Raw genomic sequence first — 11,574 nt, 5'->3', positions numbered from 1 at the left:
GAAGTGACTAACTGTAGTTGAGAGAATTAGGGAAATCTTCATAGAGAAGGTAATATTGAACTGAGTTTTGAACAATTTGGAGAATTTGTCAGGAGGAAGAGAAGAGGAATTGAATATTGCTTCCTTAAAATGAAATTTCCTGAAAGTTCCATATTTCAGGGACAGTGATTGGGAACTTTCTTATGTTTACCAGAGCATATGAATGTTTGAAATGATAGTGTTTGTAAAGAGGGAAAGAGGATACTTCTCTCAAAGCTGGTGAAGATAATATTGAAATATTTGTGTGTGTCGCTGTTTTGTAACCCCGTCCATTGACCGCGGACCTTCACAAAAGCCTACCCCACAAGTGATTTTTTTTTTTCTATTTTCTCTTTTTCAGAAAACAAGGAAATAAACCTGAGTTCCACATGATGGAATACTTCAGTCATGGGAGGTGATATTGAAGGACTCTTGGGAAAAAAAACTCAGATGCATCAGTGACATAAGAGTTAACCATGGAAATGCACAGACATTCTGGAAGGAAGGATTCAGAATTGGGCTGGGGTGTGGGTATGATGACATATGGGTTAAAACTGGAATTAGCTGTGTCAAAAAGGAGAATGAAGCTAATGTATTCAACTCACTAATATCAGCTGCTTTATGTTATTAAGTATGGAATAAGGGTTCTGGGCAACATTAATGCTATAGATGCCCAAGAGAAAGAATAAAGGGGCATATGGGTTTTGCTGAGAAGAGGATAGAAAATGCTTGAAGGAGGGTGAGTAAAGAGAGACTTTTCAATGTGGCGTCCCCTAGTCCCTTGACCTCCACTTTATTTCATACTAGGAATGGACAGATGATTGACTTTGAGGGCCTAGAAATGACCTCTGCAGAAAACTGCAGCTACCATTCAGTAGAATATTTACTCCCAATGCCTGTTTGCTTTGAAATGTGTATTAAGTAAAATAAAATCAATATGAATTTTGATCCTCATGCAAGTATTTTAATAATTTAAATTGTGTAATTTAGCTTTGTGTATTTGTTTGAACTGGCTCTTAGGCTAAAATGGTGGTAGTCAATACAATTTCTGAATTCATTTATTTGGAGATCTTGTCATTACAAAAAATAATTTACAGCCTAAAAATTGGCAGGTCAAACAGAATTTGAATAAAATTCGTAGACCATAGTAAACAAGTCTTGGCTATTGAGTCAAGTGAAAATTCAGCTTCTGTCCAAATATTTTTTATATGCTCTGATGTGCCCTATAGCCACCACTTGAACCCCATTTCATTGGATATTAGATCCTGTTGCTCTGAAAGGAAGATCAAGAATTAGAATTCCAGAAAGATTGATGCATATGCTTTCAAACACATTGAAGTGTTAGCTAAAGGTATTAATTAGCTGAGCACTTATACTAAAGTACCCTCATAATGTTATTAACCAATGTTACCCCAGTAAATTTAATTTGAAAAAGTACTTTGCAGGTCCGTGACTATTAAAGCTTCGAGTAGGATGTTCTTTTGAGGGGAGTCAACATATTTTTGTTTTGAATCTAGACCAAGGATTAGAGACTGCTCTTATCTCTTGACATTTATTGTTCTGAATTATAGCAGCATGCACTCAGGAGGAAAGTCATATTAGCAGAGGCCAAATGAAGGCTTGGATGGTTCTGAACTGTATTTACAGCACACGATTTAAGAGTTTCATGCTCTGCTGACTGAGCTAGCCAGGCCCCAGCACACTTTTAAACACAGAAATGTTTTTAAAGAACACGATGTGATTAAACTGCGTTTAATTCATATTTATTGCCCTATGCATTTTTATGCCTTGCAATATTATGTTGTTTATCAGACTGGTTATGGCAAGGATCTTCACATAATAGCCCCAGACCACCAACTACCAAAAACATGGTTCTATTTCTAAAAGTGAGACTTCGTCTCTTCAACATCCATACTAAAAGTTTTACGGATAAAATTATATGATACCTGGGATTTTATTGGAACGTAGTCATGCTCAGTTGTTTATGTATTGTCTATGGCTATTTTTGTGCTCTAATGTGCTGACTGGTTGTGGCAGATTCTAAATTGCCTGTCCCTGCAAAGCTTAAAATATTTAGTATCTCGTTCTTTGCAGAAAAAGTTTGCCACTCCATGGCTTATGGCTCTGACTTGATTTGCTTATATGTTTAAGAAACAAGATTCTCATGTTCCAGGAAATGTAAGATCTTACTTTTGCCATCTTAACGCTACATTGCCATTCTAGTTTTATTTACTTCAATTTGTACATGTCAGGCAATATACTGCTTTTCATTACCCATTTAGCTCAATGATTTGTCCAACAACAGATATCGCCACAGTAGAAAATATCTTCAGATAGGGTATAAAAATATTTATGCAATAATAAAAATTTGATAGCTAGCTATGACGACTTCACGATATGCTAGAATGTTGTCACAACTGCTAATTACTTGGATAGACCTTGTGTTAGATACATGTTAGATGTATATTATAGTAGGTTTTTGGTTGTTTGTTTCATAACTATTATTTGCTCTCCCTAGATCTGGTAATAATGTCCTGATTTACTTGGGAAACATTTTTGTAAATGCATATATGTGCACATAAAGTGGTTAGATTTTTACATATTTGAAGATAGAACCAGTAAGATTTGCTGATGAATTAGATACCAATATAAAGAGAAAAGAGAAATTAAGAAAGACTTTAAAGATGTTGGTTTGATCAACTGAAAAAAAAACCACCTATTACCATTTAGTATGACACATATTTATTTATTTATTGCCTTCTTTCACTAGTGATTCGAGATCAAAGGCTTTCTCTTCATTCCTAGAAACTAGAAAAATACCTGGAGCATAATATACTTTCAGTAAGGATTTGTTTAATAAAAGATGTCATAATATTTCTGTGGCATAGATTTCATAGATATGGAATTATGTAGAGTCAAAGAGAATGAGCAAATTTAATTTTGATATATTTGAAACTACCCTCCAAAACAAATTTGCCAATTACAATACTACTAACTGTATATTAGAATGCCACTGTGGAAAACAGTATGAAGATTCCTCAAAAAATTAGAAATAGAATTAACATATGACCCAGCAATTCCTCTTCTTGGTATCTAACCCCCAAAATTTGGAAGCATTTATCCATGAAGACATATTCACCCTATGTTCATTGCAGCATTCTTCACAGTGGCCAAGACATGGAAACAACTGAAGTGCCCTTTGATAGATGATTAAATAAGGAAGACATGGTGCATATATACAATGGGATATTACGCAGCCATAAGAAAAGATGAAATACTGTCATTTGCAACAACATGAATGGATCTCAAGATAATCATGCTAAGCGAAATAAGTCAGACAGAAAAAGTTGAGAACCATATAATTTCACTCATATGTGGGATATAAAACTGAAAGCAACAAGGCAAACAAAAACTCATAGACACAGACAACAGTTTAGTAGTTACCAGAGAAAAAGGATATAGGGAGTAGATAAGATAAAGGGGAGTCAAACATATGATGACAGAAAGAAATTTAACTGTGTGGTGAACACATAATACAATATACATGTGATGTATTATTGAATTTACACTCGAAATCCATATAATTTTATTAGCCAATATCACCCCCAATAAATTTAATAAAAATTGAATTTAATTAATTTATTTAATAAATTAGACATGTTACAATTTGTAAATTTAAGGTTTACATCCTGTTACTTTGATGCACTTATGTATTGCAATATAATTGCCATTGAAGCAATATTTATCACATTATAGGTTTGGCTTTTTTTTTCAGATTTCACATATAGTACTTGTCTTTCTCTTTCGGACTTATCTTACTTAGTGTGTACGCTTAAGCTTCATCCATGTTGTTGCAAACAGCAGGGTATCTTCCTTTCTCATGGTTGAATAATATTCTATTGATTGCAATCTCTTAACTTTTCTCTTTTACCCTCCCTCTTTTACTCCCTCCCTCCTCCTCTCTCTCTCTTTCTATCTCTCTCTCTTTTTTTTAAATTAATATCTAAAGAACGCCACTCATGGTCTGGACATCATGAGAGTTGCGTAGCTTGAGACATTGTCATAAAGTAGACACGATTCTTTCCACTAAGGAGCCCAGTGTCTAGTTGGTTGAAATTATATTAAAACTGTGCTTAGCACAATTTATGTGAAAAGATTATATTATTATAATAAAGGTATGAATAAAGCACTGTGGGAACTCAGGGAAAGTTAAATAGAAAAGATAATATTTAAACTAAATTTGATGTATAATTACTTGTGAAGGTTTAAGAAGGAATTAAATATTTAATATTTACTGTCAACATGCAAATACTTCTGAGATTTAAAAGTTCAGAAAACATTTATTAAGCACATATTATATCACAGGTATTATGTTAGAAAACGGAAAATTAAAAAAATAAATAAGACTAGATTTCTTTCCTGGAGAAGCATATAGTCTCCTAGGGAAGAAGAGGTTTATGAAATATGTATTTTTTATACATTGTGAGAAAAAACAATTCACATTCATGGAAATAGGAGTGGGTCAGGGAGTTTTGGGGCTAGGGGTCAGAGAAATTTATCCAGGGGAGGTAAACTTGTGCTAAGTATTAAAGGATAAAACACAGTTACAGGGGAAAATTTGTTACATGGAACTGAAACTGACTCTAGCAAAGGGATGTCATGCTTCATATCAGTGCAGAAATCATGTCCACATTGGTCCTTTTTTCTTATAGAGGTGGAGGACAGTTGATGGCCCACTAGTAAGTAATGCATATGGACCAATGAGCCATAGGATATGAAAAGGAAGATCTCAGTTAGGGTATAGGGGCTAGAGAGAGAAACTTGGTGGCCCAGAGATAGAGGAATTGCCCATGACAATTATGTAGGAGTAACAGAAGGAGAAAGCAAACCAACTGAGCAGCAGTACTGAGGTTTCTCAAGTTGATAAAAAGAAGCTGAGGGACTATTTTTAAAAACAGGTTAGCCTAATATTCAATTTGAGGTTATTCATGTTGCATTAATATAAATCTTATGCATTTCCCTGAACCTAAAGTAAAGTCTGCTATATAAGAAATGCCTCTCAGTAGAAATCAAGGAAAAGTGGATGAATTCAACACTTGGGTTAGGCTGGAGCAGAAAGAAGGGAAGAATTGTAGGAGGTGCTGTTGAGATTCTCCTAAATATCAAAAACTGAAGAGTAAAGTGATCATGAGAGAATGAGTCTTGGGAAACAGAAAATACTGGGAAAGATGTGGCATTAGGGAAGGGTTGAAGTATCAAAATCCAGGTATCTAAGAAAAGAGGGATCCCTAGGGAGTGTGGGCAGTGAGAAGATTGTAGAATCAATATAGGAATCAGAGAAACTTTGCCCACTTCTCTCATAGGAAGGTAGGACTCCATGAGCCATTGATCACCCCTTTTGTCAGACTCACATGTACCAAGGAATTGAGTCCAGGGACCTAGTTGTGGCTTTTGCAGGAATTTGCCATTTTTTTGTTAAATATTTATTATTATTATTATTATTTTAATCAATTAATTAATTATTTTAATTGAAGAAATTATTTAAATTTTTTCCCCGTCTACCTTCCCCTCTCCCCTCCCCCCATCCTCTGGTAACCATTAGTCCATTGTCCACGTCCATGAGTCTCTGTTTGTTTGCCATTTTTGTTTAGAAGATGATTTATTTTATATGCTTATTTATGTTTAAATATAATGAAATAAATATGATACATCCTCACTGACTTTGGTCCTCAATAAACTACTTCCATGATGCAAACTAGGTAATGGAGCTCTTTAAAACCAAGTTCAGGCTAGATTTGGATCCTAAATGGTAGATGTCTGGAAATTCTGAGCCCATTTCCTAGGCAATCTTGCCAATAAGGAATAAAGTTGACAATCAAGTAAGATTCTAACCATTATCAATAGATTGCAATTCAACGTGGGCATTTTGGCTATGGATAAGCAGGCTGATTTAGTTTCTATTCAAATAATTTTCATTCTAGCCATTTTATAATCACCTGATATCCTGGTATTAAATCCTAGAACTCTAAAACTCAAGATCAAGCATCGAGATCGATCTAGAGTTATTGATTTGCCAAACATTCACAAACACATTGCACAAAGAAGCTGGCAGCTGAGGTGCTGAGACTTTTAAATTGGCTGAGGTAATAAAATATAATTCTTGGAGTTTATTGACAAGATAGTTTCTAGTAGTCCAATCTTTGGAGCTAAATCTACACATCCAGCTTTGAATGTAGATTATAGATGGGAGCTGGCTCCTGCTTCATGGTACTTGTTTATCGAAATCGTAGCATACAACTCAGGGAGAATGACCTATTAGTAGAACCTAAATAGAGAGTTGGGTGAAGTATCTATTTATTTCACAGAACATTTTGAATGCCAGAATTGAACGTCTATTGAATTCCATTTTTTATGGAATTAATTTGCCTTTATATGCACGTTATTGTGCTTCTCTTTGAATTGTTCCAGTCCTGTGTTGCTATTAGGTTAGAATGCTTATTTCCCTTATTCGGCTTGCTTATATACTCAAGAGACAAAGTACTTTATATTTTAACAAATAATTATATTTTGGTCTCAGTTTGACATTCAAAATATGCCTTTTTTTGCTCTTTTGTAAGTTGGGTATTGCCCTACACCATTTTCATGCCCTACTTAGCTCAGAGTTTTGGCAGATAGATATTGCTATAATATTGAGATCCTCAGTTATTGTGAAAGTTAAGTTTATATATTAATTGAAATGCAGCAGTCCTAAAGATTTATGCTACTTTGGCGTTTTATGGCACACTTATATACATTCTTTCACTTATCAGGTATTTCTTGCTAAATCGTATGCATCAGTTCTAGGCACTTGGAAGGATGACAAAATGCAGTTTCTCATCTTCAAGAGATTTCACTATAAAACAGGGAGAAAACAAAGTCAATAAATGAGTGTTTTATAAAGTATGGTAAATGAGTCACAAATATTCATAGGAGAGCAAGTTCACTCTTGGCTGGGGTCCAGGAGGTTGCCTTGCCTGTCCCAGAGTTGGTAAGCATGAACTCCTCACCTCCTTGGTGGGTTTCCACTCATTCCACTGGCCAGATGTCCTCTACAGGGCACAACGTGTACAACTATACCCTGCAGTCTTGGCTTGGGGTGATTAAGTATGTGTAAATAGCAGCTTTGAGCTGACCGAAAGAACTATAACATTTTTGAAAGAGGAAAGAAAAGCTTGAAAATTTGGTTTAAGGGAAGTTAAGGAGGGCTGTGAATGATAGGTAAAGTTTTATCTTAAATTCGATTTTTTTTTTTTTATGCCTTAACACTTTAATAAAAAAGCTTCTCTGTGCCCACACTTAATCAAGTCTAGGAAGTATAGGTATGTTTAAAATTGTTGTGTTATATAATATCTACTCAAGAGAAAAGGCATATCAGCCCACTCAGGACCTAGAAGAGAAGTGAGAAACCACATATCATAGAATGAATAAGAATTGCTTAAAAATGGAATTTAAATGAATATTTGAGTTGGTAAATTCAAGTTGTCATTGTAATTAATTTAATCCAGAGGACTATCCAGCATTTTATTCCAGGTAATTTTAGAGTTTAACTTCAAGGGCACACTGGATTAGATATTTTAAATTTAATTAAAAATTATCAAATAATATGTACATATTATACAGATTTAAATAATACTGAAATATTGACCATCTCTTCCATTTTCCAACTGCCTAACCTTTCCCAGAGATAATCATGCTAATCTGTACAGACACACACACACACACACACACACACACACACGTATCTACAGAATACATATCTGTACAAACATATACTTATGATTCTATAAAAATTGTTCAATAAAATTTTAAAAATTAATTTATCTTTGCCATATTTTTATGTTGTTATATCTATGTCAATCTCATTTCTTCTGTTTAAAACTTATATAAGCAACACACATATATTCTTTGTAGGATGCATAGAATAAAAAATATATGATGGTCAGCATGATTATCTCAAGGTCCATCCATGTTGTTGCAAATGGCAGTATTTCATCTCTTCTTATGGCTAAGTAATATTCCATTGTATATATGTACCACAGCTTCTTTGTCTAATCATCTATTGTAGGACACTTTGGTTTCTTCCATGTCCTGGCCACTGTGAATAAAACTGCTATGAACATTGGCGTGCAAATATCTTTTCAGATATGGGTTTTCATGCTAAGTGAAATAAGCTAGATATAAAAAGTTGAAAATCACATTATATCACTTATATGTGGGATATAAACCTAAAAGCAACAAATGAACAGGACAAACAAACAGAGACTCATGGACTTGGACTATAGACTAGTGGTTATCAGAGGGTAGGGGATTGGGGAGGAGGGAGGAGGTAGATGGGGGGTCAAATACAGGGGGCTGGGGGGAGGGCGAAGTGGGTAAAGGGGATCAAATATATGGTAGCTGAAGGAACTGGACTTTGGGTGGTAAACACACAATAGAATATATAGATGTCAAATTATAATGTACACCTGAAAATTATATAATTATATTAACCAATGTTATCTCAATAAACTTAATTAAAAGAAATAAACTCAAAAAGGCAAAAAAATATATATATGAGCAAACTGTTAAGGTACCTCTTTACCTACTCATTTTTCCGAATGTATCTTATGACAATGCATACATCGATGTATCCTTTCTCAGGCTCTATTTTCTATTGTTTATTTGTGTACATATATGACATTCTTTAAAAACTATAGATATTAAATTACAATTCCAAGTTTCTCATCTCATTTCTCTTTTTAAGAATTATATTGATTTATATCTTCAGAAGCAGAAGAGTTCAGTGGTTAAAATGATACATTACTGGTCAGATCTGCTGGCAATCTTCCTTAGAACCTTCAGAAAAGAACTTGACCCTTGATTTTAGCCCAGTGAGACCTATTTCAGACTTTGAACGCCAGAACTTTGGGAGAATAAATTTATGTTATATTAAGTAACAAAGTTTTTGACAATTTGTTACTGCAGCAATAGGAAACTAATACAATCTCCTTTTTTTAGGGACTTATATATTTTTGTTTGTAAAATGCCAGCTTCTAATCAATTTAAAATTTACATGTGATATGAGATAGAAATCTGACTTAATTTTTTTTCCCGAAGCCTCCAACACCTTTTGTCAAATAAATTGTTTTTTTCCAACTGATATCATAGGCCTACTTTATCACAGACTGAAATCTCATATACACATGCTTCTATTTCTGGGCAATTTATTTTGTTTCATTGATTTATTTATCTATTTTTGCTTTAATAATTTTTTTGGTACTATAAATTTATAGCATATTTTTATATCCAAAAGACTCACTTTCTTATCAGTTTTTTTTTAATAGAAAAATTTTTTGGCTATCTCATGTCTTTTTTTTTTTTTCTCCAAACTTACCTTATTTATATACAAAATAAATCTTTGTTGTGTTTGTATAAGTGGCCCATACATACTATAAAAAACAGGCATTATACAAATTTACAAAGAAAGAAAAATACACTGAATATCTTACCAAGTAGAAATACTCATTAATATTTTAAATGAACATAATTTCAGAAATCTGTTTATGCAAATATGTGCAAGGGTGGATGGATAAATAGGATAAGCAGAAAATAACAAATTCTTATATAGCTTAAGATGTGTCAGGAACTGTTTTAAATGCTTAGCATATATGAACTCATTTAATTTTCACAATAACCCTAGGAAGTAAGTACTATGTATATTTCCATTTTACAGACATGAAAACTAAGATATATAAAGGCTAAATAACTTGTCTAAGATCTCACAAGCAGTCAATATGAAGTTTGAATTTGAAACTTGGCAGTCCGACTCTGTAATCTGGTATCTTAACCACTATGCCATGTGAGAGATAAAAAACATAATTTTACAAAAACAGTATTTTAAAAGTCAAAGACTGAAGCTTCAAGTTGTATTGGGATTAGTATTTTGCAGTGATATTCTTTAATTTCAAGTAGGTTACTGGGAGAATGTGTAGAATATGCGGTCATATATTTTCTATTTTCAGGGAAATTCAGAGAATAGATACAGAATAGTGGATTAATTAACATAAGACTTAGTTTAACTATTAAGTAAGGGAATTTTATTTTCTATAATAAATATTTATTATAAATCAAATAAAGTTAAGTTTAACAAATATATCTTACAAACTGTTTAATCACAAAATTTAAAAATCAAATTGACATTTTTGGGAAATTATAAAATTTGTCATTAAAACAGTTATATAGGTTTTTCAATTTGTCATTAAATATCAATAAACATAGATAAGAACTATTAACATGGTAACATTCGTGAGTGGTGGATGTGATTGGAGGGTGAGGCTCAAGAGTTTTTGAAGAAAACTTGTAAGTTAGGTTTAAGGAATGCACACCCAATGGCATATATTTTGAATAAAAAGCCCCAATCTTCCATTTATCTTATTCTTCCCTGACAAAACACTGGTTTTTTGTGACTTTCATTGCCAAGCTATGACTACATTTTCTTGGGTACATTAGACTTATGATTGAATCTATTAAGCTTTTTTCCTCTCTCTTCTTCTTTTTTGTTCTCAAAAAATAAAAAATAAAATAAAAAAAATAAAGATTGTTGTCAAAGAGTCCTTTTGATTAAAGCAGTTAGAGCAGTCTAGGGTTCCAACTCTCAATGAACAATTACTCTCCAGACATTTATTCCAAGGTTATAAATTTTGGCTGTTATTAATATTACCTTTTCTGACTCACACGGCAGTTCTGTGAAGTAGTTATTCCCATCATTACTATTTTAGGAGATATGAAAGCTCATAGGATGACTCGCCCAAGTCTCAAAGTCATGTCGGCACCGGGACTTGAACCCATGGTTTATGGGCTTTCTGATTCTTATAACTAACAGACACAGCTTTCCCTGTCATTCAGGAGACCAAAAGCTATCCCAGAATGGAGATTATACAGTCCACTGCTTTCCCTCCAAACAATACAATGCAGAGAAATGAACTAAAATGTTATTTAAAGGTGCCTATTTAGCTCTTAGTGAAGACATGATTAAAACTAAATAAGGAGTTTATTTTATTTTATAGTTTTACTCTTTGTAGGTTCATGCTAGACAAACTGTTGAGAAGAGCTTGATGAAGGGAAGTTTCATATAAACAGAAGCAAAGTCCTGATTACTCACATTCTTCATTCTCTTTTCTCCCCAGTTCAGTTCTGGTTCTTGTCTCATTTTTCTGTCAGGCTGCCTGGAAGCCGGTACAAGAGGCGGAAAGCTGGGCTATATTCCAGTGAGAGGGTCTTTTCTGGGTCACTTTCACACATTTTTATACACTGAAAGCAAGGATTTTTTTTCTGGCCAACCAAGAAGACTGGTTAATGTCTCAACTTCCTTTAGTATCTCTTCAGACAGGTTCAGCATTTTTTATCTGATAAGACATAGATGGAGTAATTAATGATATTTTCTCTTTACATTTAGTCATCTGGTAGTTTTTTCCTCACAGTTCATCTTCTGAAATGTTAAAAAATCGTTGAATGTAAAATTCCCTTTTTCTGTTGAGA

Source organism: Pteropus vampyrus, unplaced genomic scaffold (assembly GCF_000151845.1).
Source record: "Pteropus vampyrus isolate Shadow unplaced genomic scaffold, Pvam_2.0 Scaffold115, whole genome shotgun sequence".
NCBI classification, from domain to species: domain Eukaryota; kingdom Metazoa; phylum Chordata; class Mammalia; order Chiroptera; family Pteropodidae; genus Pteropus; species Pteropus vampyrus.
This window is presented reverse-complemented; position numbering follows the sequence as displayed.